This window comes from Melanostigma gelatinosum, assembly GCF_949748355.1.
Source record: "Melanostigma gelatinosum genome assembly, chromosome: 22".
NCBI classification, from domain to species: Eukaryota; Metazoa; Chordata; class Actinopteri; order Perciformes; family Zoarcidae; genus Melanostigma; species Melanostigma gelatinosum.
The window spans coordinates 2,414,611-2,433,555 of NC_136655.1; the positions used below are offsets into that span (position 1 = coordinate 2,414,611).

Below are 18,945 nucleotides of genomic sequence, written 5' to 3' on the forward strand. Positions count from 1 at the left end.
AGAGGACGGGGAAGGAAGAGGGACGTGTAGGGCTGAAGAATAATAAGAAGTCATCTCAGAGGCAGAAACTCTCAGGAGAATGCACTGAGGATGAGACTCCTTCCCTTCTTCCCTTCATGCCGCACTCTGCACTGGAAGTAGCGACGCACCAACATGGCTGTTCCTCCTCAGAGCACATTAGGTTTGAAGTGGATATGAAGTTACAACGTTTATAGAATACTCCAAGTGTTGGAGACGTAAAAAAAAAAAAGGTATTCTTTTCAAAATCCACGCAGCAGAGGCCGAGATATTCTCACTTTTATGAGTCTAGTTCCAAAAGCGCTGGATGCTGCACTTCCTTTGATGCAACGCGATGGAACTCCCTGCCTCCCAAACTCTGCACCCTCCTGGTTTGTAGTGCAGAGTATTTTTCTGAGACTTTAAACTTTCTGCAGAGCATCCGAAGCTAGGAGAAGTTTGGGAAATGTGGCAGTTTTTGAAGCACACTCAACGTACTGAAGCAATTCAAATACATTTTGTAAAAGTGCCGCATCTGGACAGCGTCCGTCTTTACTTCTCACTTGTTAAATAAACTTGTTCAATAAAAACATGATGAGTCACATGATGAGCTGGATTTAGTTGACTTGGACATTCAAGAATTTTACCCAAAAGACATAAAGACACAATATCCTTGTCTGTTTGTTTAGGATCTTTGCCGTGCTGCTGCGCTGTCCACCTGCAGTGCTACTCATCATAAACTGTGAGCGCTCTCAAGTAAAAGTCAGCATTACTGTTTCAATTCATATCCAATGTGCCGGATTACAGACCCATTCAAATGTGCTTCATCTTCCTGTGGAGACTGCGCCGCATTATTTACTTCCGTTGCGTTGAAGACGTCTGCAGCACAGAGTATTGGTCCTCTGATGCACACCGCTGACCGTGCTGCACGCGAGCTGAACCGCTGGAAAAGTTCCCCGTGTTCCTCGCTCGCAGCGACCGCCTGATGCAGAAAACCGTTCAAAGTCATATTTTTCATCGAGAAATTGCAAATGAAGTGCACGCCTCAAAAGCAGTGTCATTTGTCACCCAATGAAGCATTCACCGATCCCGTCAGTAAATTATGGTGCAATAAATTACTACCTGCAAAACATCAACCAAATATGTTGACTCGATGCAGAACAAGTCAACCTCGGCACGACTGTTTTTCATGATCAGGTGCGCAGCAGACGCTCGTCTCAATCTTTTATGCAACAGGAGGGGAGCTCAGACAAAATATCATCATTCATAATCCCTCCGTTTGTGTGTAAAAGATTCAAGAAATGAGACAGTTTGAATGAATGAAAAGGAAATAAATGACAAAGACTTGGCTTGGAAAATGCCACGTCCTGCTTTGGTTTGGCCTCTGGTCCAAACACAGAGACCCTCTCATCCATCTCTTTAACAATCAATGCCACGAAACAAAACTAACTATTCGCTTCTGAAAGATCTTTAGCGCTTCTGAAAGGTGAACGCTGATGGAAATCCTGAAATCTCACCATTTTTCTGCCAAAAGCCATCGAGATTTAAAAGTTTCAAGGATTTTAAAGCAACTGAACACTTGGTTTCTAAGTCTCCACCTCGGCTAAATGGCGACAAAAACCCTTGAGCCGTCATCAGATCCTTATTCTGAACATTCATCAACACAGTGCCCGAATCGATGCATCTTTACAACTCAGCAGGAAACAGTGTGTTGGACCCCATCGCCTCAACATGCCGAGATACTACGACTCTCGACAGCAGGAAAAGAACAGGAACATAAAACGATACATATTCATGCGTCTGTGGGTGGAATAATACGAAAATGCAAATTATCTGAAGGGCAAACACAACTGTATGACACACACTGTTCATGAATAGAAGTAACTGATGTCAAAGGTGAATGACAGCGGCCTGCCGGGTATTTCATTTAAAAGCGGAGCGGGGGTGGGGGAGCTGTTGATGGTACGGTCGAACTCCACCGACTGTTGGTTCAAAACCAGCCATGCAACAACACCACACCTGAGATGGAAGTGCACCAATCCAAGAGACGGACGCACGGACGCAGCATCTAGGTCAGAAACAAATAGGCGACCACGTGTGTGTGTGTGTGTGCGTGTGTGTGTGTGTGTGTGTGTGTGTGTGTGTGTGTGTGTGTGTACCTCAGCAGCAGCTCGTCGGCCCCCGGCCCCCCCCCACAAAGCTGAGTTCAGACGAGTGCTCCAACATCAGACACGTACACGAAACATACGCACCTTATCGTGCTGCAAGCTGCGCTCGCTTCCCCTTTCTTCTTTTGTCCTCTTTGCTTCTCCGTCTCCCGCCTTGTTCCTCTCAGCTTCTGCCGTCGTTTCCCCTTTTCTCCCCCCCACCACGCCCTCTCCCTCTCTCTCTCTCTCTCTCTGGCAGAGCGGCAGAGCAGTGGAGACCCGCTGGCTTGCCGAGCTGAAGTAATCCCCTGTGACAGCTCAGCTCATGTTGTTGTGTTGTGGGCCTATTTGAGTCTAATACCACAGCTCTAGAAGAGCCGAGCCCCCAGTTCCACATCTGGACTGCATGCTCGGCGGCCCTGTCCGGCGCCGTGCCAACGATGCCCACTGTTCACATCTCTGTGTTTTGGTCATGGCTCAACCGGGGCACAGCCGGAGACAAGAGGACGGAATGAACCGTCCGGCACTCGTTAAGTTCTTACGAGGTAAATAGATTAACAGCAACCGCAAAGTTGTATTGAACCGATGGAAAGAAGCCAAGTTGACATCAAGTCAAGCGTGTGCAGAACACTTCATTAAGAGAGCAAAGAACTTCTATCATGAAAGACCAAATGAATCCTTTACTGCCCATAGTTCCTGGTATGAATCACAGATCTTGTAGGCCCCCCCGATTCCGTCACATTGATGAAATCAAATGTCAACCTGGTAAAAAGAAAAATGTCCCACCATGTTTTCCAAATGGATATATATTTGAATCCAGCTTGTGTGTGATTGGCATACAGCCTTGGTGCTTCACTTTACCAGGACCTCCTTTCCTCAGATGTCCGTCTCTGCGTGGACCGAAAGCCTCCGGCCGGTACGGAGCGGACAGCGAGTCTCATCCGGACGCGTCTCGTCTCCGGAGGGACGGCCCCGGTCCAGCAGATGATGCCCGGAGAAGAGGCAGCGCAGACAGGCGTGTCTCAGTGCCCGACCCTGCTCCTTATATATATACACACCTGGCACATCGCAGCCGCTCCTCCCCATAGGAGGCCGGGGCTGAAGACACAGGCAGGGAGCTGCTGATTAAAAATTCATCTCTCTGTTTATTATGATTTATGCATGTTTCACTGAGCCAGGAACGAGAAAAGAGAGGAGAACAGCTTCATTAGTGCATATTGTGTGTCTGTGTGTGGCTTCTATGCCTCTGACTATTGTGTGTGTGTGTGTGTGTGTGGCTAGCTGGCAGGTGGGGGATAGTAAAATTATGGATTGTACGTGAGCTTCATTAGAATGTTTGGCATACAGGGCAAAAAGCGTCTGTCTTCACAAAACACCTGCATTTCGCTGAAAAACAACAACAATCGAAATCCTAAATTATCCGCCGTGCGCGGCCATCGCCATTACAACGCAGGAGGCACTTTTGCTAACTTCTAACCTGATTACCCATTTTCCGCCTCCGTTGTTTACCGTTCAAAATGGGATCGGCCTCTCGCTGCACTTTCTCTCAGCCAAAACCGATGGCGGGCTCGCGTCTGCCGATAAATGTTGACACACGGCGAGCGTGTCAACAACGAAAAGAAGAGTGAATGAGAGCACCGGACGGACCACATCACGCGTCCAGGTCAAACGTTGCTGCCTGTTTATTACAGTGAACGCTGCGACGCTTCTAAATCAACAAACGCAATTAAGTTCTACAAATGTTCCGCTTGTTGGGGTCGCTGACAATGACGACTGATGATTTGTTATCCACTGACAACAGCTCATATTTCTGCAGATATTAAAGCTGCTCTCGGCAGTGTTTTTGCATTAAAAAACACTTTTAAAGTGGGGACACAGTAGTTAAACCCTGTTTTATGAACTAAAAATTCTCGCGCCAGTTACATAATCGAGTTTACTGCACTGCTCCGCAGGAACGTGGAGAAATATGCATCGAAAATACGATTGCCTGTTGTTGCCTCGGGTAACGGGGCCAAGCCACCGTCCGGACTCCCACGCTGAGACGCCATCGTCTCGTGAGTCATTCCGGGACATGACAGAAAAGCATCGCCGTCACTGCTAACCGGCTCTTCCTGTCCAATGTACCTCGACTACTTCCTCTGTCTGCAGAGCACATCCGGTGTGACATGTGACGTGATGCTAAGAGACACAGCCTGTGTGTTTTGCCCTTCAGACTTCTTCTCTCCCTCCCTCCCCCTCTCTCTCCCTCCCTCCCCCTCTGAGTGGGTTTGCGTGCAGTTTTTCCTGACATCATCTTCCGGGATTTTCAAAACGCTGCCGTGTCCTTTTTCTCGTCAGGCTGGGAAGTACGTTTCACACCGCGGGATGCTGCGACTCTGAGCTCGGAATAATGCCGATACATATTTACAGGTGAACGTCGAAGTGCAAAGTTACAGAAATTCAGAGGTGCACTACCAAGCGCAACTTATCTGCAGAAGTGCTCTTCACACCCCAGCGTGACTCGTTTCGCTGCGGTCCCACCCAGTCGCCTGCAAAATTGGCACTTCCACATAAAAATGAGTTTCTTCTAAGACGGACCACTCTGAGCGTCTCTATCTGCCTGCTGCTCTAAACCTGCTGCCTGCACATGAACCGCGTTGATGGGTTTCCGTTGGAGGACGTGTGGCAGCGTCTGGGAGAGACATAAGCTTCGGGGTTGCAGGGCGGGGCACCTGGTACCGTCCAGAGACGCTCTCTGTGTGCGATGTGTGGCCCCGGTCACCATCCTGCATTTTACAGGTTTGCAGTCGCCTCCCTGCTGAGCCGTGACATCAGGCCCTGTGAAGACCAGCATCTTGTTTTTGTCATTCACAGGAAACACGCACACACGCACGCACACACACACACACACACACACACACACACACACACACACACACACACACACAGTGGCGCTGACATTGCAGTAACTTGAGGCCACGACTCAAACCAAGCAGCCGCCGTCGCTTGTAAATTGTGTTTACAATTGAATGACCTATTTGTGTTTGTTGGTTCCAGCGAGTGGCTGCTTTACTCTCTCTCTCTCTCTCTCTCTCTCTCTCTCTCTCTCTCTCTCTCTCTCTCTCTCTCTCTCTCTCTCTCTCTCTCTCTCTCTCTCTCTCTCTCTCTCTCTCTCTCTCTCTCCCCCTAACACGCTCTGACAGCGAAAGGTCAATGCCCATTGGCTACGGGGCACTGAGTGATGTAAAGGTGGGGGGGAAGGATGTCATGGTAACGTGCAGAGCTTCGGCGAGGACGCCATTTTTATTTGTTGTTGTGCCAAACAGCAAGTGCGCGACTTCAAGCGGGATCAGAAGACCGGTGGAGCTGGACTCGGGCGGCGGGAGGCCGGACTGGTCCCGCTTTAATTGACTGGCGGTTCACCGGCTCGGCAAATGGGAGGGGCTACATGTAAGAAACAGACAGAGGGGCCTAACGAGTAGTGAGCAGCTCTGTTCATATTAATAAAAGAGGGATTACCAAAAGTCTGCAGGCTCTTCTTTGGCCCCTCTCCACCCGTCCACCTCCCTCCCGCCATCCCTTTTTCTCCCTTTTCTTACTCCCCTCAGCATGCTGCTCACATTCATCCCATTCAGAAAAAAGAAAGCCACTCATCTGCCTTTCCTCCTGTCTGTCTCTGTTCCATCCCTCTCCTCTCTGCCTCTAAGTACAGGACGGGAAAATGCACCAAAACACAGATAAATTATTTAGATTTCTTTTTGTCCCCAAAGAGAGGAGAAGAAAGATGCTTGACTGTGCAGTTTGAAAGAAAAAGGAGGGGAAAGAGGTAAGTGGAGGGTAAGAAATAAAAATTGCATTAGATACAGACTCCGCAATCAGCCGCGCGATATGAAGAATTCTTCTTATCTTTCACCGGCACACACGGGCGAGTAGCAGAGCGCCTCCCAAGACTTCAAGATGACAACGGGGCGAATTCGCCTCTCCATCGCGCCGCCATTCAGCCATTGTGGCGGCCGGCACCTGGCGATAAGCGGACGTATTGTTGCCATTGACGATGTCATTACGGGACAGTAAACAAGCGACGCGGCGGCGGGTCGGGATAAACCGGGCTGGGCCAGAGGGTCACCAAGACAATCTGGAATGAAAGGACACGAGACCCCGAGGGACAGATAAGATCCCTCTTCTGTTTCTTCTTCCACATCTCTCTCTCTCTCGCTCTCTCTCTCTCTCTCTCTCTCTCTCTCTCTCTCTCTCTGAAAAGCCAAGGACGGGCAAACGCTTAGAACAAAGCCCCGGCACCGCCGCGTAATCAACTCCTCTGTACTCCGACAGAAGCAACACAATCTTCCCTGGAGGTCATCCACGGGAAGAGGCTTACCGGAGGAGGCAGGGCGGCTGCAGGATCACCGGCTGTTAAGATGGGGAAAGAGGATGACATTCGCCCGGCCTCCCGCTCGCGCCACAAAACACTGTTTATGTACCAACATGAGCCGAGGCTGCGTCACATCGATGCCATGCAGCTGTAAACGCTGTTTTCACCAGCAAGTCTTCATTTGTTTGTCCGAATCGCTGCACGTTTGAACATAACCACGACCTTGTGTTACGTTGTGTGGACTAGCAGTCAACAGCTAACACTGTTAGCAGACACGAAGCCACGACAAGACTCAACCATCAAAACCATTTGGGCTCTGAAACTCTTTCCAGAGGTCCAGGAGAACGAAGAAGAAAATATCTTCAGATGAATCAAACAAGCTCCATCATATGACATCGGCCTCGACCTGACACACGCACACGCACACACACACACACACACACACACACACACACGCACACACACGCTCGCTCACTGCAGGTCGGTGGCAGCAGTGGTCCTGTTCCATTTGCAGACATTAGCACAGGGAGATTAATTTGCCCCCTTCCATTAGGTGGGAAAGCAGCCGTCATGGCTGCTCAATTATCCTCCCTAACAAAAAGAAAAATACACAAACAAACAGGAGCATCCAAATAATCAGCGCGAGTGTGTGTGTGCGTGGGTGTGTTGCATCGTAAGGATGCATAAGTGTGCAGGTATTGTTCGCATATCGAACACTGGGAGAGGTAGAGACTGTGAGGTCAGGTGTGGCCGGGTTTTCCACAGCGGCTGATGCCTCATTTATGTAAAAATGTGAATTTTCCACGTCTAATATTCAGCACCGAAAATAGATGACGTGAGAGAGAGAGAGAGAGGGAGGGAGGGAGAGAGATAGACGTTGCTGTTGTTGTGTTTAGACTTGCCGTCTTTCTGCGTCTCCCTCCTCCTTTGTGAAGATTCCGACTTCATTAGAATTATAATGAACATCAGCGAGGCTTTCGCTGAAATATTTCTGGCTCCTTGAGAATGAATGAATGAATGCACGAGCAAATCAATTCAAATCTGAATTGATTTGCTCGTGCATTCATTCATTATGCCCGTTTTCTGGGTCGCGTCAAACACGCATAATGTGCCGCACTGTAGGCGCACGGCGCCGCGTGTCGCAGGCGGCCGCGGTAATGAGCTAAAATCAGAGGATCATCCGTCATCGTTCCCGACATCGTCGCGTGTTGTGAAATCAGTTTCATATCCACGACATCATCGATGGGCTCGTGGCGGCGTATTGACTGACTGAGGGACACATCGGAGCGCCATGGCGCTGCTGTTAACACCGCAGCGCAGTCATGTGGAACGCAGGCGCATGTGTGTGCGTGCATGTGTGTGCACGCGTGTGTTACTGTGTGCGTGCGTGTGTTTGGCTGTCGTGCTCCGCCGGTGTGATGATGTTGCTGTGTAGAGACTCGCTAATTGGCTCACCTGTCTCTCAGCCATCTGGAGCCTCTCAAAGAAAGAGGAAAAAAACACAAAACCGTCACACGAGTTCCCCCAACAGCACGCGAGCACGCAATCAGGGCAGGAATACGATGAATGTGCAATAACAGCAAATGATGTATGATGAATAAATGTTGTTGTTTTAGGGACGCAATGGAATGTGAAGAAGACACACCCATGACTTCAGCCCCCCCCCCCACCCCACCTCCCCCACCTCGAGAGCATCAGCTGGAAGAAAAAACACTCCACTATCCCAGAAAACCCTGGGGCCATGCCGCTGTGTGTGTGTGTGTGTGTGTGTGTGTGTGTGTGTGTGTGTGTGTGTGTGTGTGCGTGCGTGTGAGACGGTGGGTTTGATGAGTCGGCTCTCATGCCAGCAGTGTTTCAGGAGGACGTGACAGAGTGTGTGTCCGCATGTGTATGTTTGAGGATTGATTTACCGGCGACGTCAACGGAACAAAGGTCAGGCTGCGGAGCCTCGAGCGCTGCCGCCATCTTGGGAGCAAAGAAATGAAATAAATGTATGTGTGATGTCATCGATTTAAGTTATTATATCATAGAAACATTTGTGAATAAATAATTTAAAGAAATAAGTGAGATCACGAATAAATAAGAATACAAAGAAGATTAATGCCATGAAGATAAATAATTAAATCAAATTAAAGAATTATTGTGATTAATGTTGTAATTATAATTTAATAATAACCAACAAAAAATACGAATATAAAAATGCATACAAATATATAATACATTACAAATGATACAAATCAAATAAACATAAATAAAAAATAAAAATATCAATAGAATCAATTAAATACTACTATGCATGACTCGTAATAATAATAAAAATGCATATTACGATTATTTTTTAAATTGTTATTATTTTATAAAAATACATTTTTTTCTTTTTACAAAAGCAATGAATATGATGAGAACAATCATCACTATTATTGTTGCTGTTATTGAAGGGCCTAAACAGCAGCAATAAAGGCTCTGAGCTGAGAGACGAGGTGTGTGTGTGTGTGTGTGTGTGTGTGTAATCGTTCTTATTCTCTCAGTACCCAATGTGTTCCAGGTCAATGGTCTGAATCCCACACAAAGAAGTAAGTCCCTCCCGAGCCACTGTATGCTCACCTGCCACCCAGTCAGTGAGTGTGTGTGTGTGAGTGTGTGTGTGTGTGTGTGTGTGTCCGTGTGTGTGAGGCGTGTCCACAGATTGATCCTGTGTCACTCAGAGACAAAGCAAACGTTCCTGAGGGAGAAAAGACAGATTGTGAAGACATGAAAGAAGAAAAGATGTCTAAACGCCCGTCCAGCTCTCTGCAGACACCCCCCCCCCGCCCCTCCCCCCCCGCCCCTCCCCATCATTAGCAGCTCTTCATAATTCATGTGTTTGGATGAAAAATGGATGAACAGCGAGCTTGACACCAGCACAGCCTCCCACAATTAAAATCCCCGGTGAGAATTTCATTCCCACTTTTCAATGCCGTAACAGGAAGAGCACGGAGAGACGGGACGTGTGTGGAGGTTTGAATCCAGACGCCAGATGGGAAAATGACGGGGGACGATGCACCCAAATCACATAAAAACATGAAACGTTTCCTTACTTACCTCTAGCAGCGTATATGCAGATAGTTCTGGTTTCCAAAGTGACCAAAGCTGGAAGCTTCAAAGGGCCGTAAGTGGACCTTGAGTTGATATAATTGTACAATTGTGTTCTTACTTTTCACAATAAAAGCTCCCCGACGATTAATATTCACAGGTGTTGTTGATTCGTCACGACAAAGGTGTGTAAAGGCCCAGAGCAATCTAATATGTTTTAAATGCCTGCACTGTGAAGGAGGAAGGAAGAAAGATGTGAGGAGGAGAGATGTTGGGTGTTTCATCCTCTTCCTTCTCAGGACAGAAATAGTCTGATTTAGAGTCTCAGGCCTGTGAGATCGCGATCGTGTGTTCGTATGAAGATCTGCGTCATTCTCCCGATTCGCAGAACGCATGACTCATCGCCTTTCACCAGAAGTTCTGGCGCCAAACGAGCAGATTCCTCCGTTGCTGTCACAATGACGCCAGTTATGCTGACGTTTGTAGAAATGTTGTTTTTTTTGTCACTGGGGGATAAATTAGAGTTCAGGAAGAAGCTTCTGACACTGATAACTGCCACCGACGAGGAGGGAGAATACTCCAGCCGGCGTTTTGTGCCTGCAGCAAGGCCCGTTCATCCTCTCATAAATATTCAGATGTGGGAATACTTTTTTTGGGGGGGGGAACCGTCGTTGTCATGTGGCAACCGGGGGGACGCAATAACGGACGCAGCGTACCGGGACGCCACATTGTGTGAATCCCTGTAATTATAGTCTCCTCTGTCTGTGTGTGTCTGGCTCTGTCACCAGGAAGTGTGTGTGTGTGTGTGTGTGTGTGTGTGTGTGTGTCTCACACACACCTGCTGCCCTCGCGCCAAGGAGGAAGTCGAGGCCTTTAGAGAGCTGCCGTATCTTTTCCACTCATGAGCTCATGCTATTCATACGCTAATAAACGCTTGTTAATGCCGATTTGTGTATTTTTTACCACGTGAGGGCGGTACGTATGCGTGCGTGTGTGTGTGTGTGTGTGTGTGTGTGTGCGTGCCGTCTCAGGAGGTCATGTCAGAGCCAATAGCGGGTTTGCGGCTCATAATGACCGATGCTGAAAGGCATCCGCGGAGCCACGCTCGCTAATTATCAGCTGTGTGTCTTCAAAGAACATTATCAGCACAAAAGACCTGCAATTATACACACACACTCGCACAGACACACACACACTCTGTATCACCCCCGTTACCACGCCGACTCTTCCTCCTCCCAAGCTGTCTTCTTCTCTCTCGACTGCTGCTGTTGTCTCATTTTAAGCTCCGTTCTGTCTTTTCTCTGCTCCCTACGACTCCCGTGACTCTCCTTCCCTCCGTCCCTGCTCCATCTTTCCAAGCCTGTTTTCATTTCCTGTCCTCCGTTTATCCATCCTCCAGATTCCAACCCTACATCCTCTCTTTCAGCTCCCTTGTTTCCACTTTTCCTCTTCTCATCACCCCTCCCCCTTCCTCCTCCTCCTCCTCCTCCTCCCAGCTCCTCTTCCTCCTCCTGGCCCAACACATACACTTAAATAACGAGCCGGGTGTCAGTCAAACTGCCTGAGAGCTTCATCAGAGGAGGAGAGAGCAAATTATACGCCTAGTTCTCTTTTGTGTGTGTGTGTGTGTGTGTGTGTGTGTGTGTGTGTGTGTGTGTGTGTGTGTGTGCAGGGGATTGTGGGGGGTCGGTGGTGGTGATAGTGATGAAGGCAGAGAGAGGAAGTAAACACACTCGCACACACACACACACACACACACACACTCTGAAATGACGCAGCTGCGTGGCGGATTAGTGTGTAACACACATCATTTGTCTGTGTGTGTGTGTGTGTGTGTGTGAGCTCGTGCACAGCCTCGCCTGTTTCCTCCAATCAGAGAGAAAAACAAAAGCAAACTATTCTGCCTGATTCTTCATTTTCTCTCCGTGCCGTGTTGTGCTTCTTCTTCTCTGCCGGATCTCGCTCTGTGCCGGATCTCGCTCTGTGCCGGATCTCGCTTCTGATCTGCTGCGTTCGCCTGAACACCGGCGGGTTTCGTCAGATTCTGCACCGCGACTTTAGGGGAGACACCCAAGGTGAGTCGAGTAACAGAAATAAATAAATATCATCGCCGTGAAACTTTCCCAGTTGAACGCTGGCATCAAGTCAATCGCTTCAAGTTTTCTGGAATATTATGTTTAAATATGCAAATGAGGCAGTATCTAATGGTAACTGTTGGTGAACACCTGAATGTTTTCTTTGCACTCGTCTGAAAGATGACGAAGATGTTATGGAAGCGAAATACAGCAAAAGGTTTGCCGTAGTGTCTCCCCTTCATTCTATGATTACAAAATCAATATCATACAATTATGTTTTGATAAAATAATACATCAACGTTTTATCCCTTTTCTACTGCACTGACAGCAGCAGCGAGTACTTATTTAGAGGTTGAATCGATGACTAGAGAGAGTGAATGTGAGGTGTTTAAAGGAATACCTCGTGGTGGGGATTGATTCGGCCCATCAACATCACATATTCTTTACATCACTGCTGGGGATTTCCCAAATACACGGAACGTTGTTAAATGGATTTCTCACCATTAGATTCGGCTCATTTCATTACAGAATGAAAAATCGTCTCGCGGAGACTTAAAGGCGGCTCATTGAGGATCCATCACGGTGAACACGTCGCCTCCTTTCATCGGGCTGCCGCTGTATTGTTTCGAGAGCAACATTTGTGTTTTTGTCGTGTTTGATCTGATGGTTTGAGAATCCCGTCAAAGTCTATTTGTCCGGTCAAATGAATAAGAGTACCTGAAGAAAAGAGGATCTACTCATCTCAGCGAGTACCCGGAGGAACGCTCGCATTATAATCTATTATAGAATAAATATAATGTTGTTGAATATTTCCTTCAGTGTAGAAAAGCTCAATAACATCATCCGAACAAGCAAACTAATGATGATGGTTAATGGCCGTACTTACAGCTGCTGAAGAATTATGAATTCTGTAAATGTTTATGACGCCTTCTATTATTAGCTCCTTGCACTGGTTCACACTAACTGTACTATTTAACGAGCGTTGAGCATTATCGGTGATTATAATCCAGATCATGAAGTTGTAGGTGCAGCATAACTCTTTATGAGGTTCATGTGATGTTAAATGGATCAAACAGGTGGGAAAGTGTCGGCGCTCTTTCTGTCTGCTGTCTCCCTCCGTGGTGGAATGAACGGGGGTGCAGTGATGCTGTTCATCCTCTGCCTCCGATGAGAAATAGGTCCTGCTATTTTAAGACCGGCCCTTATTTAAACCGTCCTCTCGCTCTCCTTGCTTGATGTGTCGCTCTGTCGCCAAAGGGTTCAGTTTAATGACCCTCGTAGATCTGAGCCGCGTCACATCTCTCCTCGTTCCAATTTCCCCTTTTTCTCTCTCCATTTTGTTTCTGACTCTCTCAACACACCAGCGAGTCTCGTCTTCCTCCTGTCCTTCCACTTCGCCCCCGGACCCCCCCCAGCAACATCGCCAGCAGCCGCTCCAGTGAGAGCGAAGTGGCCGTTGATGAAGTCGGCGTTCGGGCCGAAGCCCGAAGGTAGACGCTGCGCGCCTCCTCGAGGACGAGGCCGAAGGGAAGGAGAGAGGGAATGAGGGAATGAAAGAAGAAGAGATGTGGAACTCTACCTTTGAATCGCCCCGGAGAGGTCGCTGGCGTCCTGCCTGCAAGAGGAGAAGAAAGACGTTGACTAAAACAGCAAAACTAAAAACAATGAATGAAAATACAGTCTGGCTATGGGGACAATGCATTATTTATTTTGTTATCAATTGTACGATTGCATCATTTGTACATGATGCCCGTCGACGTCTGCTGCTTCCATGAAGATCTGACTTTAGTTTCGCTACTTTTCAACAGCGGAAGTGAAACTGTTGGGCGGCGATGAAGGCAGTGCTTCTGTAAAGATGACACACATCACAAGACAATGGCGACACACACACACACACACACAGACACACACTGAGCCATCGGAACAGTAAATTGGTGGAGTCTGTCCTTGGGAACAGTTGAGGAACTCGTTCGTTCCACTGGGTTTTCTCTGTAATTCCCTGCTGCTTCCTCTTTCTCTCTTCTTCCCTTTTCTCTTTCATCCCTCCCTCCAATCCTCTGTTTCTCTTCCACTGCATGTAAATAAATTGGTCCCCAAGCCCCCACTACTAGACACTGTGTGTGTGTGTGTGTGTGTGTGAGTGTGTGTGTGTGTGTGTGTGTGAGAGAGAGAGAGAGAGCCAGCATTACACTGAATGCAACACAGAGACACGATCCTCCAGAGCTCAGGGCTGCACCGAATTAGCCCGGGTTTTATGTCAGAGGTAAATTAATGAATAATGAATTAACAATGCTGTCATTAATAACCAGTGTGTGTGTGTGTGTGTGTGTGTGTGTTATGATGAAATGCTGAGAAAAACCTCCTTGCTCCTCCTCAACACAGGGGCCAATCACCGCAAACGCCATTCTTTGCATTTCAAAGACACACTCTTGTCTGTTTCATCTCCGACCACAGAACACTCATCCTGTTATCCTGCCCCTCACACACACACACACACACACACACACACACACACACACACACACACACACACACACACACACACACACACACACACACACACACACACCTACACATAGCCACCTCCGCTTCAGTCCATTCTCCCCCATGCCATGAATTATGAAACAGGGTAAATGGAACATCAAACACACACTGCTCGCACGCACAGGTTTACACACACACACACACACACACACACACACACACACACACACACACACACACACACACACACACACACACACACCACCTCTCATATTTTTTGAATTCACATCCATATTCACAAGCGAACCGTTTACCCGGCACAGACGGTGTTACTTATTAACTCGCTGCAGCTCGAATGTAACGTTGTGGAGACTCGACTTAGAGCTCGTTAGAGTAACGTTATGAGTCGGATGAGACTAAAGACAGTCAAACAGAGCGCTCCTCTGATTCACTTGATATTTAGTGGAGGAAGATGAGAGCTGAGGATCCAACGATCAAGAAAGGTTTTAAGTTTGGGATTTTTTTTAAAGTGCAGTACTTGATCCACGCTGAAACATGAATGTAAGAAGGTTTGTTTTTGCGCTGCTGTTCCCAGAGATGACCTGTCAGTCAAACCTTCTGGCTCCTGCTTTGACCAGACAGTTCAGTCCTGCTGGCTGTCCCTGTTCATGCTAACTGTCCCATTCTCCTTCTCTTTCTTTCTCATAAAGTTGGACTGATGGCAGATTAAATGCTTCTTCTTCTTGCTCCGTCGTAGGCCAATAGAACATTGGATTACCTCCCAAATATCCTCTCTAATATCCGATGAAATCCAATTGGATTACCTCAGAAGCGCACAGGCGCGAGGTTTAAAACGAGGCGGTTTGTCTCAGTTCATAACTTGACATTTTAGAGAAACATGGTTTTTAAAGAAGGGTTGTTTGTGTGAATTCTCAATTACAGCGGGGACTTTTATTATTGCACAAGAGACCACTTTAGGCCTGGACTCTATCTAACCCTTCCCTCATTTCCCTCTGACCACAATCGTATTAGCTGCTCAACTACACAGCTACTTAAAACACACAGCATGTGATGGTTTTCAGGACTCAGCAGCATCAATTGCCCCTTGTTGGTCTGCACAAGTCGAGCCGATGGGATTTGGGTCGGAATTGATCACCGGGACGGAAGCAGATGGAAGAACAGCGTCCAGGTGGAGAGAAGCCAGACTTATGCTTCACCACGGGCCCGGCGCTGACGTAAAACGAAGCTGAAAGGGTGACGGACTCCTCGGGCGACGGTGCCAGAGCCCGACGCAGAGACGGAGCAGGTGGCGGGACGCGGCGAGGACCGCGGGCATATTTTGGACACGCACTCTGCATTCGTACTACATGTTGGGAGACGCTAGCAGCCAGCTGTCACGACGGCGTCGATGAACGAGAGCGTTTGTTTGAAGCGGTCTGGCTCTCTTTTTCTTGTTGTTGGAAATGACACGACATGTGAAAAACACGAGTTACCGTGTTAAACCCCTCATGGGATTGCTGTTAACTCATCATCAATGACACCACAAACCAGGTTACAGAAGGAAATCAAAGAATGAGCTCACACGCACTGCAGACACCTGGTTTCAGAAGAAAACATCATTGTGTCCGTCTGCCGGCACCCAGAGCCTCAGACCCGACGAACCTCTTTGTGAATAAATGTATGTGTTAAACCACAGACTGGTCTATGGTACAAACAACGACGTCGCTGCTGTATTTATGGCGAGACGACGCGATGTGATGAGGAGCTACACTGTTAGCATAGCGTAGCATTGGCCAATCCGAACTCCATTCAGAAAACGAGCATTTTAAAAGGTGCTTGCTTGTCATCTTGCGGACATTTATTGCAATTATATCCCAGAAAAGTCTGTTCATTTTGGTTCAACTTACAGTGATGACAGCGTCACGCCGGCAGTTCATTCCTTGGTTTGTTTTGTCCGGATACAAGTACAGACAGAAAGATATTCAATTCATAATTATAGAAGACAGAGAAAAGCTGCTTATTAACTGACCAATTATTTGAGCAATTTCATATTTGGTCAGCCTTAAAGCCTTTGAAGTCATTCTCACACTTTCTGCTTCAAACACTTCTCTCGTCCTCACATATACACAAGCCGCTTCACATACTGCACCCACAATCCCCATCCAATCAACACATCCACACACACACACACACACACCTTTAAAAACCGATAAATACATTCGCACACTTGACTTTCACACCCTCCCAAGACTTCCCACTTCTTTGTCTTAATCTTATCTCCATCGCAGGTGTGTGCGTGTGTGTGTGTGTGTGTGTGAGACAGCAAGTGTCGTTCTGGCAATCTGTGCCAGGTCTTAAGATGTCAGATGTGGGCTGCTGGCCCGCCTCCAGATGGATCTAAACCCTCCCATTGGAGGATGAGTCTGGTAGATGGCCTTGCCAAAGCGCTGAAGGGGGATGAGCATTGTATGAAATCCAGACCTGAGCGACACCAACGAGCTGCCACTTCATTAATCATCCTCCGATTGAGGCTGTATGCTCGAGTGCTGGGAAGAGCTCAACTCTGAGTGACTCGACTCATATTCACAAAGGGATATTTCACCCACAGCCTCCCCATAGGCTTGAAAGACGCCTGCAAAGAAGTCCTGAAACCATTAAAACCCACTGTATGAATTCAGCTTCCACTCACCACGAATGAGGAAACAACCAACTCTCTATGCAGCATTCTAATGCAGCGTGCACATAAACATCAGGACTGCTGATGTCAGTGAGAAAACTATCAAAGATCAATGCAATAACAACACATCATTTCACAATCAGCAATTCAAAGGGAAATACTCTGCAGTTCTGATGCAGGAGCGCCTGCCAAATAGACATTACACTGTAATATGCAGCAGTAAAACCGTGCATGTGTGCAATATAATAAGGGTGTTAAACAAGTGCCCCAACAGGCGTGTGAGTGTGAGTGTGTGTGTGTGTGTGTGTGTGTGTGAGCTCATGCATGTGTGACATATTGAGGACATTTAAACGCAGCGAGAGAAGCGACCTGAGAGGCAGAGAGGGTGAACAAAAGGGAGAAGTGGTTGTCGCGTGTTAGGCCTCATTTACCTTGTGATATTCAAAGGGCACGCATGCTGGTCGCAGCACACACACACACACACACACACACGCACACACACACACACACACACACACACACACACACACACACACAGTACATTGCACAACAACTTTAATTCAGCGTAGGAGAGATTCCTGAATCATCCATCATGAGGAGCAAAGACCTCCCCTCTTTTTGTCTCTCCCTCCTCCTCCCCATCTTTCATCCCCCCCCCCCCCCCCACATATAATAACAGCGCAACAGATCAGCTCCATTAGCTCAGACCTCCTCACACATGCAGATGAGGCCGGTGTTATGGAGGCACACGTCACGCATTACTGATCTCCGACCCGTCACTGCTCACAACACAATACACTCTGCGTGTGTGTGTGTGTGTGTGTGTATTACAGTGGTTCAATTGAGATGCATTACGGTTTTGATTGGTACATGTCGGTAAAGATTGTGGTTTGTTCCGTGAAATGACTCCGTTCGGCCACAGAAGTTATGAATTAAAACTGCTGTAAAATGACTGGACTTTGACTCAGTTTCCTGAGTGAAAGTCCTGCATTAGTCTGATGCGTCCATCCTCCCCGTGCTGCGTTTATGGTTCTTTATACTACGCCAGCTGCTCTGAGCTTCTGCGTGGGTTTACGTTGGAGTTGGTTGAAAGCCCCGAGGGTCTCATCACTCAGGGGCACCTCGCTGTGTCGCTATCCGACGCCAAAGGGCAGTGAGCGAGCGCCAGTGCTTGACCAGTTGAGGAGAACCGGTTGGGTGGCTGGATGGAAGGACATTTGAGTGCTTCAGATGAGACGAACGGGGAAGCTCGATCCCGTCCCGCTGCCTTGTTCACTTGACGGATGTGCTGTTGTTTGTCATCATTGGACATAATTACGGCTCTTTTGTTGGCGACGTGGTTCCCTCTGAAGCTTCCATTGGAAGGTTCAACACCAGGTCCTTTCATGTTAGTCGGCTTGAGAAACGGAAACCAGCCGCGTCCTTATCCGCCCTCTTGTTGCCGCTCTTTTAAAACTACGGATTTGATGAATAAACTTCACTTCCATAAACAACGGCTCCTGGCAGCCAGCCGGCGGTTACTCGCCGCCGAGTCCCCGGTGACAAGGTGTTTCATAAAAGGCCACCAGATCAGATCTATCGCTGCCCATGTGAATGTGGGCCGATAAAAGAGGCCGGGGAATAAATCAATATCGTGAATGCCAGTTCATCAGATTGGGAGGTAGCTCAGACGGCAGAATCTCAACCACTAATCTCTTTAATAGTCCGATATTACGTTTAAATCCCAGTCTGAATCCTTCTCTCCTGTCTGCCTGTCGAGGAGTGAGGCGAGGACAGTAAACAGAGATAGAGAGGTATCAACATAGAGTGGAAATCAGGGGATTAAAGCGAGGGAGCGAGAGCAGAGAAAGGTGGAGGGGACGTAGCAGAGGAAGAGAGATGGTTGGTTCATGGAGCGTCATGGCACGCTGCCATTTCAAGTCTAAATTTACAGTGCTGGGGTGATGGACTGTGAGAAACGGAGAGGCAATAAAGTGATGTCGATGAGAGCCGGGGACAAATTGATATGATCATAACATGTCACATTAAAGACACGGCTGCCATCCATCAACATGATAAAAGGCCTCCTTCAGTCTAACACCAACACCACCGCCATTGATCTCAATGCGTCACTTAAGCAGCCGCCAACCATTAATGATAACT

The 18,945-nt window shown here is 47.9% G+C and overlaps 1 protein-coding gene across 5 annotated transcripts in view; it reads right to left on the reverse strand.

Moving 5' to 3' along the window:
• The window catches only part of celf2 (cugbp, Elav-like family member 2), a 130,358-nt gene extending 117,105 nt beyond the window's left edge, over positions 1-13,253 (reverse strand). For all 5 annotated transcript variants that reach the window (XM_079294616.1, XM_079294617.1, XM_079294614.1 and 2 more), the window contains exon 1: positions 13,222-13,253. The gene's annotated coding sequence lies outside the window, so the exon portion shown is untranslated. The remainder of the gene's footprint in view (positions 1-13,221) is intronic.
• Positions 13,254-18,945: the final 5,692 nt, after the last annotated feature.